The sequence below is a fragment of the Toxotes jaculatrix genome, chromosome 19 (genome assembly GCF_017976425.1).
Source record: "Toxotes jaculatrix isolate fToxJac2 chromosome 19, fToxJac2.pri, whole genome shotgun sequence".
In the NCBI taxonomy this organism is placed as follows: domain Eukaryota; kingdom Metazoa; phylum Chordata; class Actinopteri; family Toxotidae; genus Toxotes; species Toxotes jaculatrix.
In genome coordinates this window covers 5,709,909-5,729,054 of record NC_054412.1, presented here as the reverse complement: position 1 = coordinate 5,729,054, position 19,146 = coordinate 5,709,909, and the positions used below count along the sequence as shown (strand labels likewise).

The window sequence follows — 19,146 nt, the reverse complement described above, 5'->3', positions numbered from 1 at the left end:
TCTGGACATGTGCTCTTTTTGCTGGATATATTCGGTATTTGCAAGATGTAATATATTGCTCTAATATACTTTGAGCTGCATTTATATCTTTATCTGTTTCACTTTCCTCTTAATTTATGGGTGCTTCGCTCTCCTCTCAGGATAAGTGCAAAGTTGTAAGTGAGCCCTACCTTGCAAACCGTCTCCCACTGACATATCTGGTGTTGCCTGGCAACCACTTAGCATTTTTTTGTGAAGGATACCCTTATACCCGTATTCAAAAAAAGGCACGGTGAAGGCTAAGTTCCTTGAACTCAAGCTGTGGGTGTTCGAATGCTGAATACATTATGTTTCTCACCAAACAGCAGGAGGAGCATCACAGTGCTATCCCTGAGCCAACATCTCTGCCCTGGTGCTCCCAAAGAAGCCTGCAAACTTTTTCACGTTGGTTGCAGAGGAAAGAAGCAGAAAGTACAGAAGGCAATTACACACAGTTACAGATACAGATAAACTTACTGTTACAGATCAATAGGCTATAATGTCTTGAGGCTGGTTTGAGAATGGAATGTATACGTCAAGTCAAATCAAACGGATGCTGTGTAACTACAAGGTCATTTGTTTTCTTGGCTTGCACTGTCCTTTTTAAAGAGGCTGTTGGAATCTCTGCAGGTTAAAGACACGGGATGTGTAGTGTTTCATCTCTAAATTATGGAGAAAGTACACAACAGAATGGTACGTCTCCCTGAAGTTTTGACATCCAGACATTGTAAGCGACTAAACAATGACTTATGTAGGTTTTGTCAGCCGCCCTAAAATGACTTCCAAATAACATGAATATACATGAAAAGATAGGTGTTGCCTGTCTGACACTGGATTTTTAAGGCTTTTTTTTGGCAAACTTTTTAAAAGCATACTTAATTTACTTTTAGTGCCTAAAACTTTTGCTCACTTCCATACGCTGAAAGATACATCTGCAAAAAGCAAGTAACAGTTGACACTGTGAATCCAGGAAGCTGAGGTCCCTCTTTTAAGACAAAGCACGTGTCACTACACAATAAATGATACAATACAGTACAAGTTTAATACAACAATCTTGTATTTGATAAAGTGGATTAAATAATTCACAAATTATTATTATTATTTTTTTTTAAATCAAAGTAGCACAGTAAATCCTGTTTATTCATTCAGCCTGAACTCATCGCTGAAAACTGTTTAGTTTTGGTTCTAAATAGAACAGACTTTCATTGTATTGTACCAGTCAATGTTAAATGGTATTTTATGTAATCACAGTGAGAGCACCTACAGTATCCTCACAGTGGAAAACATATGGCTGCCATATTGATAACTTCATTATTTGTCATGAGAAAAATTTGCAAGAAGTCAACATCACAGCCAAATGACATGGTAATGGATTCAGAACAGCAGCTGATCTGCCTGTAACTGTAATTATCTCCACATCCTGCTTTTACTTTCATTAGCAGCCTGTCTCCATAGTGTGCTAACTGTGAGACAGCCAAATGAGAACAAATTAATAAGACTGTGGATCTGTCCCAACTCTCTTAGAGGAAAATGTCCATCTTATTGCGGAAAAGCACAATAACAACTGAAATAATGGAAAGACTGTGCAACTGTGTTGTGTGTCTCTTTTCTGGGGGAGAACGACAACATGTGGGAATCCTTTAATCTGAGGTTTTTGTGGAATTTCATGCTGTGTGTTACTAGGATCTATTGACAGATGAGAAAATATATGTCAGCTAATGTTGCTTGTTTAATTGGATTTTACTTAGGCTTGGGAACATGAGGATATATGTGATAATTGTTATCAGTCAGCGGGTTAATTAAAAGGGCATGAAAGAAAACAAACCTGGATTAAATTCAATATGTGAAAGAATTTTTCATGTTTCCAGAAGCTTATTACATGTCATAACCTGTAAAACTTACCATTTGCATGGACATTGTTTATTGTAGTGTGGTATTTATGGGGGAACAGATTGAGAATCTTCTGGACTTGAACCAAGGGAGCTGGGTTTGCCACTGGAGAGAACTAATTTGTCTCAATTCTGAAACCATTAATGGTTCTTTAATCTAAAAAAATGAAAGAAACTGAAAAGAACCTTGTGCTTTAGTTTGTCATTGTCTAGACTTTTGGGCTGTCTGTGGGGCTTTACTGTCATATCTTTCTACATTTTGTTTCCTGTGGGGATTATTTGCACACTGCAGGTATGGCATCAGTCTCTGTCATTTTTCAGCCATCTTATTTTATAACCAGAGTTCCTTATCATACATAGGCTGTGGCCACTCATTCTTAGAGCATAAGTGTGTTCTTGTGTGTGAAATAATAGTGTTAGTGATACTTGTCTGTGAATAAGTGTATATGGGGTCTTAAAGGCAGAGAGAGGAGATTTACCCAATTAAATGGCAGCTGCACAGCCTCATTATTTATGCACACCATGTCCAGCATCCTTGAGTAATTCGGATAAATCACTTTCCCTGTGGTACAATCAATAATTGTGGCAAACACAACATTTCAGCCCAAAGCAAACCTAGGTATTGTCTCAGATATGGAAGCTGTGTTTTCTCTCAGTGCCTGATGTGCACTGTATCAGCGAGTTTACAGGTTGTTTGTTTATTTCTCTACTTAAGCTATCTCTCACCTCACACTATGGCGTCAATTAAACAGAACACGAGACTCTCGTTGACTTAGGTCAGCATGTGAGATTGTGGGGACGACGCCACATCAGGGGAGTTAAAATAATTTTCAATCATAATTGAACAAGAAAATGCCGTAACACCTGAGAAAGAATTTAAAGGTGCACTTGCCAAAAGATCTGATGAAGAACGAGAAATGAGACTTGCCAGGGTTATATCTACAGCTACTCTAATGTACCTGTGGCAGGCTTTGGTTTTCTTTCTTTTTTTTTTTTTTTTAAACATATAATTACACAGCTGCAGGCATGACCTTTGTGTGGACAGGCATCATTTTGCTTCAGATACATGCTTGTAATCTACTTTATAGGTAGAAAACAGTTCCAGTGCTAGATACCACTTGGTTTGTGAGATTTTTGTGATCTTAAAAGTTATTTTTGTGTTAACTACCGGTCTTCAATTTTGAGGTATGTCAGATGGACAACTGGCCTTTGAAATACAGCTTTATGATGCACATAAAAACAAACAAAAAACAGATACGATTTCTCATGGCTTGAAAATGTTGCAAAACAATAAATATATTTCAGCACAAATCCAAAAAGAGGCAAAGGGTGAGGATAATTTTTTTTAGCAGGGGCATTCCACTAGCTTGACACACGTGTTTGGTTGATTTCTGACAATGTGATTTTTGATGTAGGCTTTCTTTGGTTGACGAATCTCTGAATTGGCAGTTGTTGAACTCGTCTCACAGTGTGATTGCTCTAGGATCACCATTCCTGACAGACATCTAAAGATTTCACCATGTTTCTCTCGAAAGTGTCATCTTTCATTTGCCCAAAATCGCGGGCCCTTAGCAGAAGCCAACCATCTCTCTCCTGTCCATTAGAAAACTGTCAGGGCACTGTGGTGGAGAGGGCATCACTCATAAGAAGGGCATGAGAATTAAAATCAGAATTGACAAATTTGTAGTCAGGATGCTTATTTGCAATGCAAAATGTCAGCTGCTGTGCCTTGTGTGAGCCGAGATTTACATACTTTGCTCCATGCTCCTTAATTAATGAAAGTGATGTTTACATAAAGAATCCTACTGTAACATCTTTATCCAATAGGATAGTTATAAGGAGTTCATATTATCACTGCCATTGTGTAATGTGACAATGAGCATATTGAGAGAAATATTTCCTAATATATGCATTAATGAATAATAAAATTTGCATAAGTGCTTTAATTTAAATAGTCACAATGATCAAGTGCTTTCTATTATTGGATAGCACAGTGCTGAATAAAAGGAAGCCCGAGCGAGAAGCAAGTCAAATCTGTGACAGAGGAAGTTCATGCCACAATAAAACATTGTCCCCAAGACTTTGTCCTCAAGGACCTGCTCTTGTTGACTCCACTGCACCACAGCGGTGAAGCTGTTTTCCAAGGGACATCTCTAACATCTCAGCATTACACCACGGGAGTTTAGCTGCAGCATCACATTGTCATCACCTGTAATTCAACAAGACGAGTTGTTTCAACCCTCCTCTCCCTGAAAACTCCCCACAGCCCCCATCCACTCACAAAAAAATATATCTTTTTTCCAGTCTCTTGCATCACAGCCTTAAGAAGTCAACACAGACAAAAAAACAGAAAACTGTGATCAAACAAACTGAGAGCGAAAAACCCTCTAAAAGCTTTTCTTTGCATTTGTCACATCTGCGGTATTCCTGACACTTTCATTTCAGACAGATGGGAATAGTGTCATGACAAATAGACAATGCTAATAAATAATCTACAGGATTCCTTTGTAAGCTTACTGGAAAGAGATTGCAATGAAAAAAAATCAATAATGGATGCTGTACTGCATCCTGATTATTTTTTCTTTTCTTATTGTACTATTTACCGCACCATTTTGGAAGCATCTCACACCAAACACAAACATACACACACAAAACGAATCTGTTCAAGAGAGAAAGAAAATGAATTAACATTTTGGTCCATTCTAATGCTGTCATAAGAATATGTGACTTAGTTGAGCGGAAAGACAATATACCCTCTAGATTAATTAGAGGTAATGGAACCTAATCAGTGGAGAAGCTCAAGGCTTCCTTCCTGGTTATAGAGTCCCTGGGAAATTGTGTAAAAATCAGCCCCATACAAGAAAGGCAAGAAAAATCCTTCACATTCTGGCAGCCATCAGCACTCTGGAGTCCTGCAGTAGATAAGTAGCCTTATGCAGGATTTTTGAAATAAGTCTCATGTTACTCTGTCTAAATAATATCCTATTTGCATAGAACAATACAACCGTCGTACATAAGGGGTTTTGTGACCATACATAGATTACTGGTCACTTAAATCCCTTTTAGACCTAAGTAACTTGTAAATCATAATCTTAGTAATAGCAGTGATTATTTGTATTTAACATGCAATTTCTTTCTCCTCTGTCATTTTCACGTGTCATGTGAAATGCAGGCAGTAGTGTATTTTATTTTTGACTGCAGACTTAAGTTAAAGCTTTAATTTGGGGTTTGATGACCATAAAATGACAGACTGTGTAATTTCAGACTGTGTGAATACATTTTGGATAGGTTCTCTTTTCTTTGCCAAAATTAAATTTTGTCATGTTGTTGTTAGTGCTTGTAAATATGTTTGTTATTAGCTGTAAGAAATTATCTGTAAATAAAACAAAAACCAAAACTATAAGATGAGTTTGACATATAAAAGGAGGTGTCCAACACAAGAAAGAAAGACATTTTTTGAAAGCTATTTGGTAAAATTCTCTGTAGTTACAGTATGAGTCATTTACCCTAGTCTTTTACATCAGGGTGGTAGACATTAAAATGTACTGTGTAGGGACCTCTCAGAGCTGTTAACAGCTGTCTGCTCCTCCAAGTGGAATGGACAGAGCTGAAGATTTAAAGGCACCAGTTTTAAACAGTCATGCAGGTGCTGCTGGAGTCGGAGGAAGAAAGTCCAGATTGGATTTACAGTATTTCAGTATTTGTCTCTTGCCACTGGCAGGTTGAGACTTCAGCTATTAAGGACATTATCATTTACATAATAGAAGAGATGGGCACTGAGGTTTGCAACTTGCCATTATAACTGAAGTTCTTCTACACCCTCATTAACCCTCATTAAAGACTAAGTAGGATGTAATTAATCTGCAGTTAAATTTGCAGAGAAATTCTCACATTTAAGGAGATTTTGAGGCTAAATGAAAACTTGAGACTGGATTTGGACTTTGTGACAGTTTGTGACTCTTGAACATGTCTCGAAAAACAAAATCAAACTTCAGCATCATACTGTTGATGGACATGACCTCAGTTACCTATTTCAAGTGTGCCTTGGACTGTAGCCTGCATTTTTATATAGATCCCAGGTAAATTCAATCACTGCATGAGCTCAGCCTCATACAGAGAATGCATATTTATCCTCCAGCCTGTCTTAAGATGGCACTGCCAATCAATAAATGAGATTTTCTACTGGCAGGCTGTGCACAATGGTACTAAAGACTGCAGAAACTGACATGCTTATTTAGCTATAAAGTAGAAGCAGAGATACCTGGTATAAAGTAACACTGCCTTTAGGTCATTAAGAGACTTTACTGTAAAATAAATAGGAGAAGGAATGCACCTATTAAGCTCATATTTCAACCCCACGGTAAATGTGAAACAATGAATTAACAAATCCATGAATGGATATGTGAATAATTTAAAATATTAAATAAATTAAAAGACAACAACAACACAGAACAATACATTTTCTTGCAGCTTATCACAGTTGGCATCAAAAGTCCTGGAGCTGATATTGTTTATGCAGTGCTGAGAGACTAAAGTGTAACATCTGTGATCCTGGTTTTTATTTTAGCGCCTGGGTTTTAGGTTGTGATGAACCGGGACTGTTTTGGGTACCTCTTGCAGCAGGAAATTTAGGAAACAAGGGGGAGCTGAGGTGGAACAATCAACAATCAGACAACAATCAAATAAGGCTCTCGAACCCTTCCAGAGATGTCAATCAACAGACGAACACACTCACTGCTAAGCCTAAAAATCTACCTATTAATACAGATCATAGAAAATGCAATATATATTGTAAATAACCCTAATCCCCACACATTATCTTTCAGGACACACATTAAAAATGGAAAAAATGAGGTACTGGTGGCAGATGGAGCCACCACTAGGTGTTGTTCTATAGTCCGTGATCCAGGTGAGCTTTAACCTATACAGTTGTCTAGATCCTGACTTCTTCACCTCTTCTGACAGGGAAACACCAACAGAACAAATGTGCCATGTCTGCTGGAGTGTTTGTGTTCGAGTCTGTGCATATGCATGTGTTTGACTTCATATACATCAAGGTACAGTACACTCACTATGAAGGTCACAGCACAGCGTCAGTAATGAATCCTGGAACCTGATGGTTGCAGGTTTCCCTCAGCCAGCTCTCTGACAGTCTGAACTATCACCAGAGTGACAGATGGAGCGGCGCAGCGGCGCAGCACAACACTGCTTTGTCTCACAGAGGAGAGCGCTGAGATATTGTAAGATGAGCATGTCAGGTTGTTCAAGCATTAAAAGAAATAAAGAGCTGAGTTTTTTGGGGGGTTGGGAATCTGTTCTGATTTTTTTTAAAAATTCTGAATCACATTCAGATTCTTCTTACCAGTTTCTGTTCTTATGAAATCCCCATCCTGACGGCTGCTATATTATTTGAGCTAGAACACAAACATGAAACAAATTAAGGTTAAAATAAGGACAAAATAAGACAACTGACAAGAGTTTTTCATACAATGACAAGAAACTGTTGCCTAATGAGACACGGGATTCCCAAGATGTTACAATATGCTCGATAAGCTCTGATACTGTGTATGATGTACAGACGACAACACATTTAGTCAGAAGATGAAAATTAGCCTAACTTGACAGTTTTTCTCCTGAATAGTGGGACCTGTTCCCTGACAAACTATTAATAGAAATAAAAATAAAGTAAAGAATAAATCAAGATTGCTCTTACAGTGTAGCTTTGAACTGTTAACTCATGTTAGCATACCCAGTTCATGCTTTTAATTAATCAAAATTGTTCCTCTGTTAGGCTTCACAGAACAGCCTTTCATCCCTGTGTCGCTAGACAGGTGGTTGCCACAGCAACAAGCCTTTATCCTACTATCTCTTGAGTGTTAGACAAATGGTGTGACCTGGCCTGGACATGTCAACTACACCCTGCTGCCACCTCAATGACCTGACTGTAAATCTTTATTCTGAACAATTTACACTAATAAGAACTAAGCAGTTTAACTAAAGCCTGCCTGCTAGTGTGAATGCACAAATTGTACACTTTTTTTTTTTAAATTTATGATACTTGTGTAGTCCTACAAGCTTCGCAGGCGTGCACAATCACAACAGAGTATATTTCTCCCAACAATCCATCTCCTCTGTACAGTATATACTAGTTTAAACACTGGAAGTTATGGTTATACAGTAACTGCAGACACTAATCTTACTCTCCTGTAATTCTGTAAACAGGCTTTCCTTTTAGGTATTGATTTGGAATTTCAATAGCCTCCTTTTCTACTGTTTACCTTAAAAAGCATTGCCGGGTGAGGCAATCCTTCTGTTTAGGCTCTCTGCCAAGTATTACCTTCTTTATGCAGCTTATTGTAAGACCCCTCTCACAGTTTCTCTCTGCATCTGCTTGAGCAACATGCGGGATCTTTTAATCTGTTATGTGCACAGCCATCAGGAGGACAGCCTGTCCTCCATATTTCATGTGCATCACATTTGGTTAGCTATCATTAAAGCGCAACTTTTCACACTGGCTGCTACACAATCTGGTGCAGGCAGTACAGGTATTGAAGGAGGAGTGATCCCCCACCCAACCCTTCATCCCTTCTCTCTCTCTCCCTTTCTCTCGCTCTCTGCTGCAGTAGGCTCAAGACAGATGGAGCGGTACATGACAAAACAGCCTAATTAAGAGAGTGGTGCACCTCTGAATTCCCACACGTGGAAACCCTCTCCAACACCGTGACAGAACATGTTGGCAGCGGGGAAAGAAGAAAAACATTTTTCAATTTGCATCATCCATCTTTCTCCTCAAAGTGTTAGGCTTTTACTACTACCTGGACGCCTCGCAAAGGAGCATGTAACAAAAAGGCCATTAAAATATACACTTTCTATGGCACATCACCTACAGCCAACGTGGAACGATAACATGGAAATCCTAATGAGCTACATGGCTGAATACATTTACAGGATAAAGATGATTTAGACATGGATCAAAAAAGGCAAACTGTTAGACCTAAACACTGAGAGAGGTTATAGTCTTTACTTGACAAGGAGGTTCCTGAAGATGAACTGCTTATTTGTGGACAGCGAAAAAACAAACAAAAAGAAAACAAAAACAAATACAGCTCCTGGAACTACAGTTACGGCATTAAATGGCTGCTCACTCTGACTTCACTAGATATAATATACACATTTGTCTTTGTGACAGAAATAAGGTATGAGTGTAAAGCTAAAATGATTAGTTGATTTCATTTGCAACGATTTTAAAATTAAATTAATCAGCAAAGTCATTTTTCAAGCAAAAAATGCCAAACATTAGACTGTCCAGCTGAGCAAAGCTGGACAGGAGGTTTTTTTCAAATATCTGAGAATTGGACTTTTGGTTGGACAAAAAAAACAACATGAAGACATCCCCGTGGGCTTTGTAAAATGGAGCATTTAATATTTTATAGACCAAAAGATTAATCAATTAATCAAGTGTAATTGAGTAACTGTTGAAAACAATAATAAGTTGCAGCCCTACATGAGCAAACAATCAATGAAAAGAAAGAAAAAAGTTGAAATTTTATTTTGAACACTGTGTATAGCTACTTCTTAATTAAACCGTCTATTAAACCAATAGCCTAACAGTATTTTCAGTGTTCAAGACATGGTTGTTGCCAAAAAAAGAAAAGAAATTATTGTGTACATATAGTCTCTCTGTTACTCTCACAGCACTAATATCTAAGGTGTTTTAAGAAAGCCCTCTAATCAATGCTGCATACAGCTTCCATTTAAATACCCTCCTGTGTATTATGCCCCCTATGCATTAGCCATTAAAGCCTGTGTTTAGTGAGAAAAGCTGTCTTCATTACAGCGAGAAAAAAAACCCAAAAAACTAAGACTGGAGAAAGCTTATCAGTAAGTTGCTGATATCATAAAAAAATTGCAGTATAACAGATTAACTTATTTATTTTACAGAGATAATGATGACAACAATAATTGTTTTAGTGTCACTTTGTCTCACTGTGCCTGTGTGGGAAGACTGGATGACAGTGATGCTATTTCTGCTGGAATAAATGTGAAGAGATTAAAGAGGGGAGCAGGGGTTGTTTCACTTTCGTCCTTGCTTGTGGCTGTAAAAGCCAAAATGTAACACACAAGCGGTAGTGTGTTTTTCTGCAGATGCACTCACTCCAGGCCACAGTGAGCTGCACCATGCTGATGCTTTTTAACATACTGTATATCACTTTAACAGACGCTTCTAATTCAAGGTGTATGTGTGAGATATATTGTAAGAGTATTACCGTTCTATCGCTGCAATGAAGCCCGACAAAGTATCTGGTCAGAGCAGGCATTCTGAATTAAACATCTGTGAGGATGAAGGGCTGTCTTGTGCTTTAATATTGCAGTTGTTGCAGACATGAGGTGCGGTTATCGGGACATTTTTCAGAGGAAGCTTATTTTTCATTCTGCTTCTGCTTCTACTCATCCTAAAAAAGAAAAAAAAACATCAAATAGCACAATGCATTTGGGATGAGCTTTCCCTTAATGTGATTTCTCTTCTTTTTATATTTTTCTCTCTTTCTGTGCAGGAAAGCTATTACACCACCTTTAATGTAATAACTGGAGATCAACAGCACAATGTATTGCATTGTCAGGAAAACATTATTACTGTCAGTCCGACTAAGTAGTATTAGTTAACAGTATTAATTACAGGCTAATAATACTTTCTACACATTTTAGAAAGACACTGTGTTACATTACTACATACTGATTATCATGGTACATTTATTCACTGTTATGACAAAAAAGGCTGCATAGATGCATTCTGCATACTTAAAAGAGATGTCAGTACATTGCAAATTACAGCTATTGAATTTTAAACTTTTGTGTAGGTCTTACTGAGACCATTTCCATTTTCCTAACACACAAACTGTTAAATACTTGGTATAAATATGCAACACAGCAAATGCAGAATAAGGCAATGTTCTCCATGTGGTCATAAATTCCAAAGCAATATGTTGAGGTAAAAGCTTTGTGGGCAGAGGCTTAAACATCCTACGCAACCAAGATGGCTAAAGTGTACCAGATGTCTCAACATTCAATCTCACACAAGCTGCACAAAGTGAGAGTTCTGCAAAGGCTAAATACTGTACATATGAGCAGTTTCCATGGTGATGTGTCAACAGTTGTTCGAAGACTTGAATGAGGAAAGGCAAGATGCCAAACTTAAGTCTCCCACACCTGGGTTTTAGCGCCCGTCCCCATATTCTGTCATCAGCAGTGATATATTTTTGTATGTTGCCTGAAACATGGGGAAGTACTTGATGAAAAGGGGCATATTACATTTAGAAGGGATTATATAATTTCTGGTCATCTCACATGGCTGCCTCAATGTGCTATACTTAAAGTAGACATAAAGTGGAACTGACTTAAACAGGAGTATTGTCAGTGCATTTGACCTAAAATCATGAATGCCCTCCTTACGTATTTCAGACCCAAGCTAATAATTTTGTTCTTATTCTATATACAAGTATGTAGAATTACATATAAACCCTGAGGGAAGGGTATGTTTCAGCTCTACCTTATCCCTTGTGTTAAATCAGAGTAGTGTGGGAGGTTTTACAGGCTGCTGCACAGTGAACAGTGATGGACTGTAAGCTCCCTATTTGGCATTTTCTTCCGTTGAAGGGCGTAGAGAAGAGACTGAGCCTGTGTCTAGGGTGTGGCATCACCCGAACATCAGCCAGTGTCTGCCTACCGAGGAGAGAGCAGCAGCAGTGGGTGGGAGTGGGCGGATATCAAAAGGTGAAATGCAGCCTCTACTGCAAAGCTACTTCCAATTGCATATGATTTTGTCTCAGTTGCAAGGTCTAAACACTTTTTCCACTTACATAATGTTCACTGATGTCTCTGTGTCTATGAGCAAAACAAGTTACCATTAGAGGGGCAAATATTTTAGTGTAAAACATCAAAAATTAACAAAGATTATCAGCAGAATGTGAAGTTCTGATGTTACGTCAAAGACGTCTACGAATTGTGGAGACAACTGAAGTTAGTATGCTAATCAGCTAGCCCTGGCTTGTCCCATCTCGTAATTCCACTTTGTACCTCAAGAGGCGATGGTGAGTCACTAAAGTGTCCAGTCTGCCCTCAGTCCAACATGAGAGGATGAAGAAGTAGCAACTGCAAATAGTATAAATAAACAATGTGTTGTGGCCAAGCTCTCACAGCCGAGCCTTTCCGTTTTAGTTCAGACACTCACTGAAGAGGCTTCATCAGTTCAGTCTTCGAGACAGTTTCCTCCCACTGTCCACAGACTCACTGACTACAGGTCTGAATGTCAGTGAGCAAATGTATCAATGTACAGGAAACCTGTCCAAAATTATCTGCCTGCCTCCCATCCAGCAAATGCTGGGAAAGCTCCAGATTCCAGTGACCCTTACCAGCAATTAGTGTGCAAAGAAAATGAATGAATCCTTTTATTTTGTCAAAAAAGAAGGGGTTGCTGAATGCTTTCATGATTTCTTTTTGGCTGCTTGTTCTAGCTGTGGGCAGGACACCTCAGGTAGACAGGAATCTTCTGCTAATTTCTTTAATGGCAAAAGGGAGATCAAATCACAGGCTATGAAAAGTACATGTAAACAGCTTAACTTGAATAAAACCAATGATAGAAGTAGCCAACTATGTTAATACGACACTGCGTCTGTGTCTCTCTTCTACATTGTTGTATTCACTTTGCCATTGAAGGTTAGTTTATTTAATAAACCAACCTGAAGAACCTTCATTCTTCTCTAATTCAGTCATCGTTGGTGACACAGGAGCACTTTGCTTGGTTACAGTCGCAAGCTTGTGAGAGAATGAGGTTGATAAATACTGGCAGTGCCTGCTAAAGATATTCACATCAGCTCGCTTATTTACCCTCCAGTACCATTGTAAAGACTGTTTAGACAGATCCAATGTGAATTATGACAATATAACTGGGTTGATTTGATTTAATCTGGGTTGTTTTTTTTTTCCCAAGTGAATGGTGGCTTGTTTTTCCTCACCAAACATCGGAGGTCAGTCTTTGATTCAGAGGTCAAGTCAAGGGAAAAATCTGGGCGAGTAATAACGATTGATTAAGAACGGATGTTTTTGCTCAACTCCGATCAATAAATTATCTCAAGGATGTTATTTTTCAACAGTGTGATTCATGCTCTACAGTTTGGCTGCCTGTTGCTCTGTTCTCCCCTGTGGCATTAGCTAGCTGTGCATTGGTGTGGAGGAGGAAGGCCTCATTTATTCTAAGTTATGCAACCATCTTGGGAAATGCTGGCCAGGCGCTGACTGTAGCATAGCAGCAGAGCTTAAACCTAGCAGCCAGCAGCACACTAGTTTCCCAGAGAGCAGAGCAAGCAGAGAGGCTTTCCCCTGTCTCTCTTTTCTTTTTTTTTCTCTTCTGCGCTGGCCTGAATCTCTACCCCATCAGAGTGTGGCGTCTTTGTCAGGGAAAAAAAAATGTTTTACAGGCTGCATCAGGTGCTGACAGAAGCACATTTAAGGCAGAGAGGAAATAGTCTGTTGATTATGCACCACAATAGCTGTTGCGTAAGCTCTGATACAGGAAAGCTCTCATCAATGTTTCATGCACTTTCAGTGTGAGCTCTTACAGAGCCAAGGGGGAGTATTTGGATTTTCAGAACCTAGTGTCCTACTGTAGAGAAAACACAATCAATCATGACAACTAAAAACAATTTTTCTTCATAATGCCAGACACAACATTGATTTTTACCTTACTAAAAATGTTTTGTAAAATCTTTCATTTTTGCCCACAATATATCAACTTGCACTGTGCGATTTACATTCACACCATGGCTGCATGTAATCTTCTCAACTGTAAATGTAATCTTCTGAAATTTTTCCTTCACCCTAAAATGGAAACAAGCTTGCTTGCTTTTCTCAAAAGTCTTAATGCTCCCCCCACTGAAGTCCATCAATTTCTCCCTCTCCACATGTTCTCTTTTTTCCTTCCTTTCTGGTTTTAGCTCCCCTCTCATAACACGAGTTAATCAGATTATATTGTCAGTAGATGCACATGTACAAATGTGCACGCTAAGCTTTTTGAAACTCTATTTATCCAAGCACAACTTCTTTTTTCCAGAAATGCGCTGTCTTGCATCGGGGAGCTGCCAAGTAACACTATCTGTTGGCCACTGTGTGGTTGCTCCTGTCTCAACTTACTCTTCCAGGGTTTGAACAGGCCCTCCTGCAGATTTACAAATAGAATCAGTGCAGAAATGTGTTAAAAACTACTGGCTGACAAAGAGGAGACAAGTAAAAAAAAACTAATATAAAAACGTGTGCTGGTGGTGTGAGAAATGCAGATTATGCCAAGTGAGGCAGATGTGCAAATTAGTCCAGGCAAGATAAATTTCTGGATTTTTCTGGCAACCAGGCTTCAACACTCTCCTTGGGCCTGAAACTGGAGTTGCTGTAGAATCAGGAGTAAGAGTTGTGTGGCCACATAGAAGTCTGCTCGAATCAGCACTTGAAACACTCCACAGTTCACCTCAGGCAGATGAGCTGCAGGCTAAAGGTGCTCCATAGTTGCATCAGCCCATTGTGCAGAGAGTAGGTGGTAATGTCCAAGATAGAGCTGAGAACTCATCCTCTCTTCTGCTGCTGCCTGCAGGCTATCCAGACTCAGCCCTATGACACAGCTAGCTTTTTTTTCCCTACCAGTTTGTTGAGCCTGCCGGCATCCCCTGCCTTGATGTCACCTCCCCCGCACATAGAGAACAGTGCACTGGCCACTATGTATTAGAAAAAAGTTGCAGAGCAGTCTGTTGCAAATATTGGATGACACGAGCCTGCTCAGGCAGACAGTCGGTGTTTGTTTGTGTTGGCAGACAACACCAAGTTGTTATATGATATGGACTTCCATAACCTGCCTGCACCACCTTTACGTCCTCACTATGGACTGGTGGCAGGTGTCACTGGCCTCTTGCTCTGCTGGGAAATATCCTTCAGGCCACTTCAGTTCACAAACATTGAACATGAAGAGTAGCTTGACATGAGTCTTGAGTTTAACCTCAGCATTTTATTTTATGGTGTACATTTTTGTTTTACAATACAGAAACAGGGGAGCTGTCAGCTCTTCTCAGACTCACTCACATGCAACTTGGGGACAAAAATGCTCCCAGAGGATAAAGTTATCCAGAAGTGCTGGGGATGTTGCCATTGAAAGGTGGCGCTCATTTCTTTGAGTGCTATTAGGACAGTATATGAATCCTTTGTATGGTTTGTGCCTTGACTTTGAGTCGTTGATTAAACACCTGCAAAAGTATCTTGGATGGGCTCACCTTTCGCTATATTTAGCTCCCTCCAGATTTTTTTGACTGTTGGTGAGAAAAGTGATGATTGATTTTTAGCCTTGATGTTAACTAAGTTGTATTAGTTTTCAAGACTGTGTCATGAGGTCAATTTGTTTAAAAAAACAAAACAAAAAAAAAAAAAAACACTGATATTTGAATAATTCAAAGTATATAAGCCCGGAGTGGCTGGATGTACCTGCGGATGTAAGGAGGGGTAATGGTAAAGTAATCTCTGCTTAATGATTGATTAATTGATTGATTGATTGATTAAGTAAAAACATTTTAGTACCTCCTTAGTAGTTTATTTTCTTCTTTCTGTCCCTCTCTGGAAAACGATTTATGTCAAATTGGCTCTACTTGAAATGAATTGGTTGATAGCTGGAGAGACCAATCTGGGTTGAAAGATTAGTCTCTAAACAGGTGATTATGGGGCAATCAAACCACCTCAAGAGAGTTTATATAATCAGAATCCTGGGGTGATTGTAGAGAGAAAATGCAGATCAGGCTCAGTGATACAGACACCACTCTGTGGGAGCAAACAGATGTTTTGTGTCTTCTAAATGCGTATTTGATGTTGCCATGTAGCGTTACTGAATTTGTGGGATTCCGACTGGTATAAACTGAGGACTGACATTGTAACTTGAACATCTGTACTATATAGCGCCAACTAAATCCTTATTAACTGCAGCCTTAGAACTTACTGTGCTGTTGCATCATCACCTCTGAAACTTTCTGAAATCTGAACATGCTTCACAAAAAGGTGGTAATGTTTTTATTTCAGGGCTACTCAACTGAATTAGACTGCAGAGATTTTCTTTTCTTTCTTCTCAGTTTTTTTTTCCTTTGGAAAAAGAAGACAATTACAGGGATATGACTCATGCATGGAAATGTTCCTCATACAGAGTGGCTGCTAATTAGTAGCTACTTGAAAGCCTAGTTTAAGTAGATAAACAGTGATGGTGGCTGGACAACATAGCGGGCCATGTTATTTAGATGAAACTGCCAATCGAGCCAGCTGGGCCAAGTGTAGTTTAGCCCAAGCAGATGCAATGTAGATATAAGGTCTGATTAAACAGCTATGTACTGTAAATGCTCTTTGCTTGGGCAAGGCTAAGATCAAAGTTTAAAGGTGTATCAGGTCAGAGAATGGTGTGAAAAAGCTTCTGTTATACTGTGACTACTGGCTGTTTGTGAGATTAATGGAGATAGAAAAGCAAAGATGGCAGCAGGGATGGGGGCTGGACTACGGAGCGGGGCATTCAGAGGAAACTGCTGAAGAGGAGGGCTGTGTGTATAGAGTCGCTGGACCAACCAATTTCAAGCCTCCTGTAACATCTAATACTACCCCAACCCTCACCTTTACAGGGAGGAAAAACAGATTATTATTTTGTCTTGAGAGAAAAAAAAGAATAGGTCTCAGACAGGCATTGAGATGTAAGGACCATTATCTAGATGATGTCTGTAATGTCTGTGAATTATCAAAATTACACAGCTTCAGCCAACCAGATAATCCAAAATGATAAAGCATAAAATGTTATGGTTGGTCGTTTAAAAGTACCACACGCGAGCTCCATTTATTTTCTTGTTTACTATGAGCAATGGGATTAATTTTTTAATTAGTTCAAGTCTCACCGTGGAAGCGAAACTGCATTTAAACAATATGTTGATGGATGCTCAGCTGTTCCGGTAAATGCAACTGACGCTCACCAAGCACTTTAATGGGAACACCTGTAAACCTGGTAAACCTGCTTATTTAACAAATTATCCAGTCAGCCAATCATCAGATGGGCTGGTGTGAGTATCTCTTGGGATTTTCAAGCACCACAGCCCCTAGAATTTACTCACAATGGTGCCAAGCGGCAGATCCGCGGACAGCAGAAACGCCTTGTCAATGACAGAGGTCAAGGGACAATGGCCAGATTGGTCGGAGCTGACAGGAAGGCTACAGTAACTCAGATAACAACTCTTTACAACTGTGGTGAGCAGAAAAGCGTCTCAGACAGGGTTCCACCCCTGTCAGCCAAGAAATCTGAGGCCTGAACACCTTTGGGATGGGTGGTAGAACAGGGGATTGACACCATCAGTGTGCACTGCATCAGTGTATGTAGGGAGCAGGTCCTGTTCTGGTGAATGGTACATGTCTGGACTACATTATATTGTACATAACAGAACATGGAAAATGTATGTATGTACACACACGCTGTCTCTCTGTGCATTCGTTACTACTCTAAGCTTTAATTTGAGACATTTTGTTGCCTCAGCAACCGGCCGATATCATCTCCTTCAATGTGGTAAATTAGAGAGATAGTGAGAGAGGACTTAGGGAGACAATAGAGAGCTATGATGGTGCGAATGAGATAAAGAGAGGAACATAGGATTATTACAGTGATTATTACAATCAAGCTCCACAACACTACATCTACCGCTTCGCCAAAAACATAGAGCTCTGCTACAATAAAGACAAAAATTAAATGTGAAAAAAAATCACATAATATAGCTTATTATACTCTCTAATGAATAATAGTGAGTTTAATGTCTTCTACTGTAGTTAAGACAAAATTCAGAGCAAGACAAGGACATAAATCAAATGAAAACATCTCCTCAGTGATGTTCTAAGAAAGCTGTTGGTAAAAACCTGCAACACAACACATCCCACTGATGGTAGAATTTAACCTGTACTAATTTCAAAGGGAGTTTGTGCTGAAATATCACCGGGTGAGAGACATTTAAATCCTGACAGCCATATTACAAGACATAGCTTAAGTGAAAATCAAACTTGCAGTTAGGTTTGGGTTCATTCTGTGTCTCCAAGCTGATGCTTAAATTCATCATTCATCTGAAATACAAAATGTGGTGCAATTTGTAATGGCGCACCTAATTAAGTAGTACATATGGCAAGTCAAGCTCAAGTGTCTGTAACATATCACATACTGTATGTGTCTCTTTTCCCCTGTTTTTGAGACCAGGATCCACCCCAAACAACCTTGAAAATCCTATTACAGTTCCTTGGTTTTCAGCTGTAGTTGCCATGACAACTGTGCATTTTATTTCTGGCTCCTTTGAAATTGTGTGTGAGATCACAGATCCCAAACGTTATGTAAGACGATGTGTACCGTTCCAGACTGGGGTTTCCTGCTGAAGAGAACTTAAAGTAGTTAATTACAGGGGAACGACAGACACTCCAGAAGTGCTCCGACAATGTTTCCCTGTTTACCTTGCAGCTTTCATTACATACTGTAGGCTGTAACTGTCATGCACAAAGCAAGGCAGTGCCGACAGATGCTTTTAATAACACCGCTCATTTTGGTACATTTTTTTGTTCTGTCTGTTTTCTCTGGTTAAAGTCACAAATATCTGAAATATAAATGTCAGTAAATCTAGAAATGAAACTTGAAAGCAGAAATTGGAAATTTTGCTTTAATTCAAGTTTCAGAACACTATCAATAGGATATCACCAGCTGCAGACACACAGAACTGATCCTATTGATTCACAGTGTCTCTCAGATATTAATTATAAAACTCCCATGTTTCCTGCAGACACTTTGTCCTCAAAGCTTTGTCACTGGAAGTGCAGTTGGAAGTGTCTATTTTTCATTTTTCATTTATAGTCCCCACCGTATTAATCAGAGAAATTGGACAACTCTACTCCCACTCTGTAAAACTATACAGTCTCCATGCTTACAGGCTACACAATAAGAAATAAATCTTAATATCATGATGAGTGGAATGAATGGAAGAGAACTGCCCTGATCAGTGCATGCATTTTAACATATCTTATTTTTAGTGGTTACGGTTGAGTATAATAAATGTTTGGCTTAACTAAACTATGAGCCCATATTGTTTCAGCACTGTACAGTATGAACATAATAGAGAAAATGTCACGGGAGCCTGAGTAGCATTCACCATTAAGCACATTCCAG

The 19,146-nt window shown here is 39.2% G+C and overlaps 1 protein-coding gene across 1 annotated transcript in view; it reads left to right on the top strand.

Annotated features, from left to right (window-relative positions):
- The window catches only part of LOC121199566 (disks large-associated protein 2-like), an 82,008-nt gene that overhangs the window by 22,105 nt on the left and 40,757 nt on the right, over positions 1–19,146 (top strand). The gene's annotated exons all lie outside the window — the stretch shown is intronic.